Genomic DNA, 14,077 nt, shown 5'->3' on the forward strand with positions numbered 1-14,077 from the left:
GGTAATTCCGAACTCTGGAACTCTAGACTTAAAAGTCGAGGACCAACTCAAGTGAACATGTAAAAACTTAAACATGTAACGGAAGTTACGGTTTATGGAATACAGTCTAAAATGTCCACTTGAGATAATAGACTTTCATTGTTTTATTAACAATTCAATACATAAAGGTTGCTTAAGTTTGATTACAATCAAATGAAAAGGTAACGTATAGGGCAGCCAAACTTTGAAACCACGTGCTCAATCATAATTCATCAGTTAACCCCTAACTAGCCCGTTCATCTGATATCAATATTGTTCAAATCGGTTGTGTAGTTTCTAAGATAATGTGGTTTCGTGATTTTCACATTTCGATACATTACAGACGAAGTTACAATCCGATTACAGCAAAATTCAATAGGGTGTTATGAGGCAGCTAGACCTTTCATTCGGTACTAATTCTGTGAGAATCGGGTCAACCATCTCTGAGAAAAGTGAGTGGGTCCAAGTAGTCTTCGGAATATGTTTCTTTCAATAGCTGGATTTCACATTTTTAAACATAACAGGCAAAGTAATAATCCGTTTGCAAAAAAAAATCAATAAGGTCTTATAGGGCAACAAGACCTTCCATATGACACTGATTTTATGAAAATCGGCCCAGGCTGAGAAACATGAGTGAGATTAAATAGTCTCCAGAACACGTTTCTTTCCATAACTTCTGAACCACATGTTCAATCTTCATAAAATTCAAAAGTTAAGGGTAGCCCGTTCATTTGAAACCAAGTTTGTTCAAATCGGTTGTGCAGTTTCTGAGATATTGATGTTTCGTGATTTTTACATTTTGATACATAACCTCTAAACTAGAAATCTGATTACAATAAAATTCAATAGGGTCTTATAGGGCAACTAAACCTTTCATTTGCAATCAATTTCTTTGAAATCGGTTCAGCCATCGCTGAGAAAAGTGAGTGAGAAAAAAGAGTTGCCAGTGATCGTTAGGAGAAAGTCAATATGTTTACTATCATTATGTGATTTCACATTTTTATGAACAACGGACAAAGTTACAATCCGATTGCAATGAAATTCAATAGCAACCTATGAGGCAACTAGATCTTTCATTTGACACTAATTTTGTGAAAATCGGTTCAGCCATCTCTGAGAAAAATGAGTGAGTTTAAACAACCTTAGAATAACTTTTCTTTACATAACTTTTGAACCATATGTTCAACCATAACGAAATTTGAAAGTTAAGGATTCTGGAGACAGCCCGATCATTTGAAACCAGTTTTATTGAAATCGGTTGTGTGGTTTCTGGGATATTGATGTTTCGTGATTTTTTCATTTTGATACATAACCTCTAAACTAAAAATCCGATTATAATGAAATTCAATAGCAACCTATGGCGCAACTAGACCTTTCATTTGCAATTTATTTTATGAAAATCGGTCCAGTCATCTCTGAGAAAAGTGAGTGAGAAAAAAAAATTGCACATACACACACACATACACACATACACACATACACACATACACACATACACACATACATACATACAGAAAATGCTCAGTTCGTCGAAAGGGGTCGAGTGGTATATGACATTCGGCCATTGGGACCACTTTTATACCTTTGGTTTTTCCAGTGATTGCTATACCTTTCTAGGAGAAAGGCAAAAACGTTATACGTTTGTCGTCCCGATCCTGTGTCACGGTGATCTCGAAAATTAAAAGTAATATTTATTTGAAAGCAAGAGAAATAATCATCTAGCTTATCAAAAACTAGTCTTTAACCAAAGGAAACACTATTGACGAGCTCATTGATATATGATAAATAGGTATGTTTTAAAGGACTGGTTTACCTTTACCAATATTGAATACAGTATACCTGCGCTTTGAAATGAAATAAATTTTTCAATCACAGACTATAATCAATTGTTAAGTGTTGTACTTTTAACTATAACACTCACTATCCACTGCTCAGCTTGGATTACACAAGCAGCATCTACTCACTGAAACGAACAAAAAATAATTTGCTTGAAAGACCGCAATATCCAAAGTTGCTGTTTTTCCATTTTGATCCTTGCCATTGGAGCTCGACCTGAACAAAATGCTACAACTAAACCAAGAATAGTGCCTCTCCCCCGGTTGCAGGTTGCAGCACAAAGCATGTTGAATAATTAGCTCACTTCATAATGGTTCATGCCGACTGTCACTTGCCGGTGCTGGTGGCGTAGAGTTGAAACAATTTTTTTTTACTTTTTTTTCATAGCTATAGATCGAGAAAATTCATTCACGCCATTCAATGTGAAAGGATGTCACTTTTCCCAGTCAGTGGAAAGTCTTTGCAAGTTAAACAATACACCAGCAATATTGGGGAAAACTTTTACTATGCTGAATTTAAATGAATTCTCCTCCACCTAACACCCCGGACTTTCGGTGGCAAATTCCGGTTCCAACAGGGCAGAAATATGCAACCAGACTATCTTGCACACAGGTTGACACTTATGTGAAAACCAATTAAAATAGAATTCACCTTGCATTCCAACTTTCTGTGAGACGTGTTTGAAATAGCTTTGCACCGACTATAATTTGTATGATAACTGAGGAACACTGTTTTGTCTGACAGCAAATAAGATCAAACGTATTTTCTTGGAAAGTAAAACCTCGTTGGTATGAAAATTTCAATCTGTATGATTAAAACTGTGATTCAGAACTCTGGAACTAATCTAAATGGACATAGACATAGACTGAAACGAACAAAACCTAGCCTTTGGTTGGAATGACACGAAAATCAAGCATATTTCGCATAATTTGAAAATATCAATACCAGGAGTCCGATCCTGAGAGGCAGTAAAAAGGCAGCTTTCCCATTTGACAAGCAAACTTGTTCAAAACTCGAAGGCATTTCACTCTTACCTCAGTCGTTACCAACAGCTGTTTCCGTGGTGTAGTGGTTATCACATCCGCCTAACACGCGGAAGGCCCCCGGTTCGATCCCGGGCGGAAACATGTTACTTTTTTTTCATGATTTAAGAGGTTCTTGGATCGCTCAGAAGTTTTTCAAACATGTTATACACGACTTCTAAATTATTCTCACACAAACTTCAATAAATTATCTATAAATACCACAGGTGCAATCAGATTGCCACCAGAAAAGATTTTTTGGTTTAAACATTATAAAAAAAATGCTTTTTTTACTTTCACCCTCATCAATTATTAATTTAGTTTTATTTCCATAGTTATTGTTTAGCTTCATAATTAAATCTCATGTTTGGCCTCCAGTACGATGTCTAGACACAATTCTGATTAATTCATTGCTCGTTCCAGATCCTCCTACGGAAGGAAAACACCTATCATCCATCGTCTCCATTGAATTATGCCCGAGTGTTTGAAATATCTGAATTTCTTAATGTATACCAAGTGGATGGAAAATAATTTATTTTACCGAAAGCTGCGATTGCTTATGCCACAGTAACTTTGAATTGTCTTTTATTAATCGTTATTTTTCACTGCCACAGACTGTTGGCTAGAAAGTGCTCATTACAAAAATAAAACATTTGGGCCTGGAACGAAATCATTATTGCTTCTTGGATCAAACGGAAAACCAACGGAGGCACTTTTCCATCCTCTCTTTGACACTTGAAATCTGCGTCTGCTCCGGTGTTTCTCTTTTTTATTTAGGATAGAAATAACCGTCGCCGGAGGCAATCAAATCGCACTTATCGTAGATTCTCTGTACAGTACAGCATCACACATAGGCATCAGCTGGAAACTGACACCGGTAAAACTCCCCGGACAAAGTTAAATCTCATTAAATGGTATTACGCCAGACGGAAGCGAAGTTTCGCAATACGAAGTCATTACTCAAACTCATCAACCTGCGTCGCTTGTTGTGTACGTAGCGCGGAAGTTTCTATGGCCATTATGGATTGCTTTCAAAAGGGATTCTAGCAGGTTTTTTGTTCTTTGTTTTGCAAAAACCCACCTAGCAAGACAGGAAATACTCGCGATAAGCTCATCGAACGATGCATCCTATCTACCCACAGTCGGGCTGTATTTGTATGGGATGATACAAGCGAGGAACCCAATGTTACAAGTTGAGAAAATGTTTCACGCTAGCCGGGATTGGCGAGAAGTTCATATGTAATCAAAAACAAAGCTCATTCCAATAATAAAAAGGAATTACACATGACTTTAGCGGGAGGAATGAAACATACTCGGACTCATTCGATAAACAGTTTTTGAATGGAATAATAAAAATAATGTGTGAGAGTTCCCATGGTTAGCTATTGTTTGATGTTAAAACTCAGCCAAGTTTGTGCTTATTTTTTGCATATAATAAACACCCCCACCTATGCATGTAAATGTAAACACAGAATGCTCCGAGATCAGTGCCTCGATTCATCTGATGAACGAGTCAATATTATTAATGTAATGGCTATGAAACTAAGCTAACATGAATCGAAACGTAAGCGTCTATTGCATCATCAATAATAGTCAGTGGACTGAAACGATTTATTTATTTATAAATAATATTTATTTAATTTAATCAATAGCAAATTAGTTCAAATTTGAAAATAAACCCAAGTGCATTAGATTTCAGCAAACTAATAGCGATGACTGTATCATTATTAGCAACAAAATTGAATCTGGTTGACATGAATATATTCAGTACCGTAAACTGGGGTGACTTTGATCACCGGGGTGACTTTGATCACTGTACCTCTTTTTTGAAAATGTCGTAAAAAAGCGCTCGTAGTGCTTGGGACTTGTCGTAATCCTCACTGATTGCGTGGATATATGTTCGCATTGCTACTATTCATGCATTTCCTACTATTTAAAGGGTGTTGTTCATGCTAAAATATTAATTGAAAATAAAGTGTATTTTTGGCGATTTTTGTTGCATACAAACAATCGGTTCAAGCAGATTCAAAATAACAAGTTGCAATACTTAAAGTTTTTTTATTTTGTTCCCCGATTAGTTCTCAAGATGAACAAATATTATTACAATACATATATTTTTTTTTTTGCAAGTTTTTCCTCAAAGGCAATGTTGAGTCCCAATATTCTCCACAGCGTATCACATATTTCTTCTTTACAAAAACCCAAGACGTGAAGTAACATGCAAATTTGGCCAATTTCATAAGTCATATTCCTCGTGGACTAGTTTTTGATGATTTTAGACCACCTTCTCTCTCAGTGGATAATCATTCATATATATATTCTAAAAATTTTGTATGAATCTTGTACATTCGCCATTATAAACTGTTCACGTAGAATGTGGATGGCCCCCAAATTGCTTTCCATATTTATAAACTAGTTTAAGTCGTTTAAGGCTGTTCAATTTAGTGAAAGTAGCAAAGTGTTACTCCAAATTCATCAAAACAATGAAGTGATCAAAGTCAACCCGGAATGATGATTGGTGTAAAATTTGTAGAGCATATTTAAAAACAGCAAAATTGTTGTTAAACTTTTGAAGTAGTGACTGAATCTTTTTCAATGCATGCCAGTACTTGTTTTAAAAATATCGTATAATATTGTTTTCAGTATATTCTGAAAATATTTGAGATACAATCAAAAAAGTGATCAAAGTCACCCCAGTTTACGGTAACTAAATTCGCGATAATTTTTAACCATTACTTCAAAAAACAACGAATAATAAATGGCTTCCATAGATACACGGTACCTACCCCGAGACTATGAAGAAAGAACTAAGTAGGTTCCCTACCCTATAAATTATAAAATTTGAGAAAATAAGTTTTATTCTATTTTACGATTATTTTTTAATTTATATTAATCTCTCTATTTTATTTAAATGAAATCTAAAAACTTGAAAGGTAAATTGTGTAAGAATTTTTATGAAAAGTTGCGAATAAAATAAATCATTGAGGGTATCGGCTCTATTACCGTCAGGTTTTACCTATAATCGTCAGGGGGTAAATAATGTCCAAGATCGTTAATTTCTTGCATTATGGTTCATCATAATGCAGAGTACCTCTTTACAAAATATAAGTTCTCTATGACTCTCTATGACTTCTCTGAAAAATACATTTAATTATCTACCACTATGTCTTTGACGCCTTTTTGATTAGATTTGAAAACAACTGAAAAAAGTTTTCTTGAAAAATTGGTTATTCAGTTTTGCTTTAGCTCTTCAAGAAATCGTTAGCTAGACACATTGCTGTCAACATATTGTCACATTAGTCGCTTCCAACTAACCAGTTACTGCAGCTTAGATAAAAAGAAGGTAGAATAATTTCTAATGAAATACGACTAATGACACTTGCCTTTATATCAGCGCAGCTACTAACGAGACCAATTGTTCCATTATATTTTTGTTATTCCATTCTACACGGGAGTGGTACATTATAATTCATTGTGTCAAGAATGGGTCTGAACGCGCATAATGTCCCGACCGTATTCCACCGGTAGGAAAAGCAATGTTGTCACATCGAAGCTTGCGTCTAGGGCCACGAAAGGATTAACTCGTCAGTCACCATACATCTCCTAACAGTGATATTAATGTCTGCTGATACTGTGGCATGGGGATAGAAATAGCGAAAGCACACAGGGGATTTGTTATGGTACGGAATTTAATCCGCTGCAGCTCTCGTTTCGCCATCGATGTCACATTCGTAGCATGACAGAAATCCTAACCATTCTGCGGGCAATCTATCGGTTTATCTGATCCCAGCCCTACGTCAAAGATTGTCTAGCAGAGGCAATATCTACCACCCGTCGTTGGGTTTTGTTTGTTCAATAATCCGAAATCCCCACGATGAATCGATTCCACGAATGGCAATAAGTGACCGAAGAAACCACTCCGGTTTGTTGCTGTTTCTCGTGAACTTGCTCGCTTTCACTACGGAATGCAGTGCCATTTCTTGTTTCGATGATACGGCGACTAAGGCAAAATGGCGAAACTGTTCCACTCCGAAGTCAGGGCTAGTCAATTTGAATTGTGTTAATGATAAAGTATGTCCAGAAAAAAGTAATTTCCGTTCAATTGTAGCAGAGAGAAGGTTCGATCGGTGACCTAAGCTGTCGGTAACAGAGATATCAGCCTCTATTATACACTCTTGTGTGTTACTTTTTTGGATTAGGAAGCATACTTTTATGAACTTTTCAAAGAGCATATTATGTCGAATAATTTGAAAACTTCCGGAACCATTTGTCACACGCGTTGAAAAAAAAATTTATTCTCAGGTCTGGCAGTGAAGCCTACCGACATTTTCCTTTAGAAGGAAATGTAGTCCAGGTATTTCGTTGGCAACAAATCTGGAGTGTTGATTGCTTTTCGATTTGGTTGAAAATTTACATTTTCATGACCAAACATCAGAATGCCAGTTTCGCCACTGCGCGTTTTCTCCACGTATTTTGAGTGAAGTTATAACTCTTCGTTACCGGTATGACTTTCAATTATGGAGGTCTTTTTTTAGAAACTGCGATGTGGTTAACCGATTTTTCGAGATAGGAAATTTTAAAATTTGTTTCAATTTAAGCAATAACAAACATTTGTAAATGTGCAAACAACGGGAATTGAGAAGTGTTGTGATTTTGGGTTATACATCAAGATAATTATAAGTAGAAACAGTGGTAATTTGGGGCAAAAAAGTTGAAACTTCGCGAGTGGCAAAATAGAAAACATTCAAAATTCGCGTTAATTTCGCGGCAACCTTTTCTTTAGAAAACGCCAAGTGAAGTGCTTTTTTTGGTAAAAACAATAAAAAACAATTTCATTTAATTTAATATACGGTAATTCAACCGTACGATTCATGATTTCTTTGCAGTACGGACTTCTGTGTCAAATTGTCTTCAATCATGTTTTGGTGTCGGCAGGCACCAAAACAGGAAAGGTTTAAGAAACCGTCCGCGTTTCGAATACTTACTAAAATTATAATATCGATCTCACTGTCGCGTATTTTTATAAATGCAAAAATGCTTGCTACTTGAACTAAGTAGATCCATCTTGCAACTTCGATTTTGCACACTCTGGATTTCTTTTTTTCCAATCTCCTAAATCTTTGCTCGGAGAGGATCTAGTAACCGGACCGTCCGAAAACAATTCAACCCAGGCTGACACAATCTCGCTGTTAGGGAGTAGTACTACTCCATCTTATTGGTTGCGTAGGAAAAGACCTCCCGTTGCCATCGAGGTGCCCATTAATCTTCAGATTTGTCCGTGTTGCTGGTTTTCGCGGCATTTCGCGGATTTTTGTTAATTTCCGGTCGATGCTGGATTTCGCGGGATTCGCGGCTTCCGCGAAATCGCGGTTTACCACTGTCTCTAATTATAAGATAATTTCAATATTACATGTAGATCTCATTAGGGAATAGATTAGGGAGAGGAAATAATAATTCTGTACCTACTATAGGAAGGAAACGCTCATTTCAAGATGGCTTGACAAAGTATTTTTTTTAATTCTAAAATTATTGTATTCCGAGTAAAGCGAGCCAGAAAGTTACAAAACGTAAGCTTAATTAAAACCTTATATTATATCCTATACTATACCCTGATAATTTGCAGGAAACTTTAACTTGGATGATAAACCAGTTGTAAAATTTCGGAACTCGCTTTCTTTACGTTGCAAAGGCAACAATGCTACTACAGCTACCCCCTGAATAATAAAACAAAAAAGCTTTCAACGGCAGCGACAACTGTATGTCGTATATATGAACGACTGTCGATATGTTCTAGATAACCCACTAGCACTAACATCGGCAGGTGCCAGTACTACGCTCATCCAACGCCAATGTTCAAAAATTTGAAAAATAGTTTTTTAATTATTTTAATATGAAGTATGTCTACAAAAACTACATTTTCGTGAACCACAAATTAAGAGCTTTCGATTGATGTATCATCGTTGTCCGGTTCATTTGAAGCGAAATAATTTTCAGAGATGGCTTGACTCAGTTTTCTGAAAATTTCACAGAAATTACTCAACCACAAATTGGATTTCGAAACCACAAATTAACCACTAAATATTGGTGCTAAAAGAATTTAAAAAAATACTTTGTCAAGCCATCTTGAAATGAGCGAAGGAAACTACGAAAGATTTTCTTACATTTTTTTTATTTTATGGCAAGCTTATTCTCAGAATTATAAAAAAAGTACTTCGGTATTATTGTGTTCGATAAAACATGAGAAATCAATCAGTCTGAAAGTCAGTGGGGAATAATAATCTGACGAATGAAAAGTTATGGATAATCGATAAAATATTTTATGCGTGGCGAAAGCTAAAGTGATACAACGAATAGCAGTAATAATATTGAAAGTACTGCAGCCTTTTTGAATGAAAATGTACGTTCGGTATACAATACTCAGGCCTCATTCCTTTCTATCCATTAGACAGCATTTTCTGACGAAGACTATTTACTGTGCGGAGAGCAGAGTGAAATCCTTGTTCGTTCAAACATCATTGACTTTGATATTCGATATGTTAGCTTGATAGTTACTTTTAATTCCTGGAAGTGAAACATCCCTATTTCATCTATTGGTCAGTGTTTTCCTGTAAAATTCTCCCAACGCTTGCTGCAGCCAGACCAAAATAAATAAGTACTATGAGTTTGTTAACATGCACTACGTTCATGAATGAATAAGTTCAGTAAAACGTTAAATTCGGTTCTGGTGCATTCCGAGAATTAAATGTGAGTTTTCCAAGCTCTGATAACAACACGCTCATTTTCCATCAGATATGATTTCCCTTTATGAACAATTCATGCATTAGTGTTTCATCAAAGACGATGCATATAGTGAAGTATTACAGAATAGTTCTCCAAACAGAGGCCATCAGGTACGGATATGATATGATAAAGCTCGCGATTATTTGTAGGGTAGGGAACATATTCTAAGCAGCTTTAGGAACCGCCTGTGTATTCAGACGAAATACTCGAAATGTGTTGGGTGAAATTCAAACAGTAGTATATCGATCTGTTCTTTATTGTTTTCTCTGTCAGAACTCAATTTCAAATTGTAAAACTAAGTTAGCAAACTTTAACAATAATCAATTAAAGTTACCAATCGAGGGACACTATTCCAATCATCCCGAACCTATTTTAAGCAGTTTCCATCTGTTTTGCAGGCGTTTTTTGCAGCACCCAAAGGGGCTCCTGAATGGCTGCAATATAGGTCGATTTGTTTCAAATGATGTTTGTTCACAGATTTCTTTGTGATTAACGGTATTTCTCATATTCGTAAGACAGCTAGACAATTAAAGTTTTCGTTTCCATCATTGAAATTATCGATATTGATCAAAAAGAAGAGTTTGAGGCCTGTTTTCTGCGACTGATTAAAATAGGCGCTACTGCTTAAGCTGTTCCTTACCCTATATCAATTACAATAACAGGGTAAAAGAAAAAAGCTTTAGCTTTTAGCTTAACTTAGCTTTACTGATTGCATATACCAATTGCTAGTTACTCCGTGAATGATCCGACTCAATTAAATTGCACAGTGAATCAACTGAATGGGGCTGGAGGTGACCGACCATTCTCATTGTACAAGTTTTAGTGACTCGAAACTTTAATGATCTATAACGGTGCCGGCCATGTCCTTGGAATCAGCTGAGAAGAGGGAAGGGATATGCTAGCGTGACCTTTTGCTGTTTGGAGACCGTGTATACCTCTGCATTTCCAGTTCTGTTCAAAATTGCGTTGAAACTAGAAGCCTTGTGCAGTTCTGCACAAACATTTTGGCAAAAATTTCACAAAAATCTTCCGGCTTCGACTGTGTGTAATTTCCTGCAAACTTTAACAACAATTCGCCAGGAAGGTAGTGACAGACCGACCGAAGTAATGGACAAAAAAGTACTTCGTTCATCTTGTCTAAATTATGGTTCAAGTCCTGTCCAGTGGGTATCACAGGGTGACCACTCAATATCAATTTTCGATTTCCCGTTTTTTTCCCGGTTTTCCCGGTGATATTAAATAAAATTTCCTGGTGTTTTATTTTCAAAACATATGAGAAAAAATCAATTTTCACATGCTTATTTATGCCTTGCAAAAATAGTGTTACAAAACTATGAAAAACATTTCTTCTTCATCGTTTTTACCTGTTCGTCGACGTTAGCAAGGTACTTGATATGCTGCACAATTTTAGCCTTCTTTATCTTCAAATCGTTGACAATCGCCTTCTCGCGCTTTCTTGCTTCCTTCTGCTTCTTCCTTTGTCAAGCTACTCTCGAGCTTGCAGTGCTTGTGTATCAGGATGCCAATGAAATGCATGGGATAAAGTTAAGAGTTGGGGCATTGAGGTTTTGTCTTTTCAAAAATGTGCTTAGGCAAATTTTCAAGCGGACTTTGGGAGAAAGAGCCTCAGAGTGACCAATGAAAAAATGCACATAACACTGTCAAGATGCATTTTTTCAAAACAATTTTTTTTTCGAAAAACTTCGATCCTGGGACTTACAAAATTTTCAAGCTGTGGCCAATGGAATGTATAAGAAATTTTATCATGGTCCGTAAAATAAATTCAACTGACACTCTGAATAACCAATTTGAAAAAAATATTATTAGCTACTGTTTGTTTTTGATATAGAAAAAATCCGAGAAATCTTTAACAAATAGCTCCTCAATGTGACGTCTTTCCCCAACAAAATCCAGTAGTCGAAAGGTCGAACACACAATAAAAATAAAACTATTTTTTCCTGCGAAACACTTAATGTGGAGAATGTTGAAAATAACAGTCTTGATTATTTATATTATACACGAAATTTCAGCAGATATTGACCTAGTTTCCGCAACATGACAGACGAACACAGTTTGTTGAAAATATTTATATATATTCTCTTTAAAGTATGTCACTTGCAAATGCAATTAAAATGATCCGCAATATATATATGCTGCTTGTGATCAAAATCATATCAAAAATCGAGAAGTACAAACCGGGTAGCTCCGTTCCGGTTCGGTTCGAAATAAAATCGAGACTCAAACTTTCCGGTCCTATCTGACTTTTGACCGGATTCTGCGGATGCTATGCCGAACACGATTCACAAGAAGTTTCAATACGCCTCCCACGAAGCTGATTACTTTTTGACTTCTTTAAAAATCTGACAATATATGTTACGGAACAGTAAATTTATCCACCTGACCAAGCCTGAATCTATTTGACGCAGATTCTACTGCGAAGCCGCTGTCGACTTTGGCTGAAACCAACAACCAGCTTTCCCCTAACCGGCAGAATCATGCCAGTTAGGTCATCGTACAAAAAAACAGGTTTTCATGTTGACATTTCCCCAGAAACTGTTGAACAAATAAAACGGCGGACATGAAAGAAGATGATTTTCCCGGCGTGAAGCCTTATTTCCCGGTTTTCCCGTTTTTTCCCGGTGGATTGAAATTCCCGGCTTTTTCCCGCTTTTCCCGGTAGAGTGGCCACCCTGAGTATCAGGTAAGATGTGTACCAGATCGAATGTTTGAAGAAAATTTGATTCCATTTCTTCTCGAACACCAAGCCGATGGAAGGTATGTATTTTGGCCAGGTAAAGCATCATCACATTACGGAGATAAACACAAACGTTCCTGGTCTTGGGACTAATTTACAATAAAAAAAAACTTATTTGTCACATTGAGAGTATACAAGCAAAATGCATCTCATTAACAGGAATTCTAAACTTTGTTTAAAGGAATACACTTTTAATTTACAAACGAATTTTTGGATCCGCAATGCTTCACGCTGTACTGATCTAATTGAGGTGTTCTTTAACAAGGAAGAAAACGCATGGAAGAAATCAAAATAAAATTCTGAAAATGATTTTGAAGCACCCTCCTTGGTTTGGTACACTCGAATCACATAGACTTACTGAAAAAATGTCCCAATTTTAATATTTTTCAATTATTAGCTAATTTAAATTCGACGGGTAATTTAAGTTCCTTCCTAGATATGAGACGTTGAGAGTTGGGTTTTTTGTATAAATTGATGCAAAACGCAATAATATACCATAATATCAAAGAAAAGCCGAAATCTGATAACTTATACCAGAGTTGTAGCCAACAAAATTTTAAGTTTTTCTCTTCTACGGTATTTCTGAATCCGGAGGGAAACCGGTAGTCTACCGAAAGTTGAACCCGGGTCCATCGTGTAGTTGTTATCGGCCAAATAACAATCCCAAAGATACCAGGGTGTGTTCCTTTGAATTGGCCCCAGTCGATCTTGATTATGTAAAATTTCTTCTGTTATCAAATACTTATACACTAGCGCCACGAAGTGACAGAAATCTTTAACATAAAGATCAATATCCTAATAGTACTTAATTACTTGGACAACTCCGCTGAAGACATGAATGTTCTATGTCCCAAGATTAGCGAACTATAATGCATCCTTCATGCTCAGACTGGACATGTACCACTTTTGCTCTAAACGTTTTCTGGTTGCCATTATTTTTCCCATTGTGTTCAAGTGGTACATGTTTTACCATTGAAGTTTGTGTAAGTTTCTCAACCAGAACTCGTTATGTTTTCATGTACCGTCTTTTGAAACATTTCTAGCAATGATTTAGTGCAGTTATGTTGGAAAAAATTGTCAAAATTAATTTACTATTCGAGTGTTTTTGTTTATCGCGTCTCCTGAAAAATTTACTTAATGGCACATGTACCACTTTTGTTCTCAACGGCTCATGTCTTTGTGGAAGCAGGTTTTCAACTCTTCTGCGTATTAGGACCAAGATGTGAAAAAAATAGACGATATGAGCCTGAAAAATGCAGCCTAATGTGGCAAAACTTGTATCTGAAATTCTTTCGGGGGCCGCGGAGCTCTTTGGGTTTAGCAAAAGAGACCGCGGAGAGAAAAAGGTTGGGAAACATTGATCTATGCAATGGTTGCCCATTGCTCTGATGTTAAAACATTAGAAGCTACCTAAACATATAAAAATGCCATACTGTCTGTCCGATCCATTTAGACTTGGCCACTACTGAACCGATCGACATGAAAACTTGTAGGTAGGGATAGTTTGAGACCCCTTCCTCTCCTTGAAAGAAGAGCTCCCATACAAATGAAACATAAAGTTCTGCATAACTCAAGAACTAATCAAGAAAATGGAACCAAATTTGACATAGAGAGGTTTTTGGGAGCAAGAAATATTCCAAATGAAACGCAAATTTCGTCATAACTT

The 14,077-nt window shown here is 36.4% G+C and overlaps 1 protein-coding gene and 1 non-coding gene across 7 annotated transcripts in view; one reads left to right on the forward strand and one right to left on the reverse strand.

Moving 5' to 3' along the window:
• The window catches only part of LOC129727356 (mitogen-activated protein kinase 1), a 123,164-nt gene that overhangs the window by 102,293 nt on the left and 6,794 nt on the right, over positions 1 to 14,077 (reverse strand). The gene's annotated exons all lie outside the window — the stretch shown is intronic.
• Trnav-aac (transfer RNA valine (anticodon AAC)) lies at positions 2,909 to 2,981 on the forward strand. Its single transcript has one exon. It is a non-coding gene; the product is annotated as a tRNA-Val (tRNA).

Source organism: Wyeomyia smithii, chromosome 3 (genome assembly GCF_029784165.1).
Source record: "Wyeomyia smithii strain HCP4-BCI-WySm-NY-G18 chromosome 3, ASM2978416v1, whole genome shotgun sequence".
In the NCBI taxonomy this organism is placed as follows: Eukaryota; Metazoa; Arthropoda; class Insecta; order Diptera; family Culicidae; genus Wyeomyia; species Wyeomyia smithii.